The sequence below is a fragment of the Ipomoea triloba genome, chromosome 16, assembly GCF_003576645.1.
Source record: "Ipomoea triloba cultivar NCNSP0323 chromosome 16, ASM357664v1".
NCBI lineage: Eukaryota > Viridiplantae > Streptophyta > Magnoliopsida > Solanales > Convolvulaceae > Ipomoea > Ipomoea triloba.
Window position 1 is genome coordinate 17,324,887 of NC_044931.1, and position 536 is coordinate 17,325,422.

Sequence of the window (536 nt, forward strand, 5' to 3'; positions counted from 1 at the left end):
CCGTGGAAACAGCATCAGCCCAAAACTGCTTAGGAACCCCGCGTTGAAACATTAAGGCTCTCGCAGTTTCGAGCAAATGGCGATTTTTGCGTTCAGCCACCCCATTTTGGGAAGGTGTGTCAACACAGGAAGACTGATGAAGCATACCGTGCTCAAGCATATATGAGGTGAAGGGAGATGAGAAATATTCAGTAGCATTGTCACTGCGCAAGATTTTGACACGAGTTCCAAATTGAGTTTCAATTTCAGCACAAAACCCACGAAACAAACCAAATAATTCAGAACGACATTTCATTAGATATAACCATGTCATTCGAGAAAAATCATCGACAAAGGTAACAAAATACTTAAAACCAAGTTTAGATGTTATTGAACATGGGCCCCAAACATCAGAATGCACTAAATCAAAAAGAGCAGTTGCTCGTTTGTGAATCCTAGGGCTCAAATGCACACGGTGATGCTTAGAAAATTCACATGACTCACAAGGTAAAGAAGACAAATTTTGAAATTGTGGACACAGTTTCTTCAACAGTGGA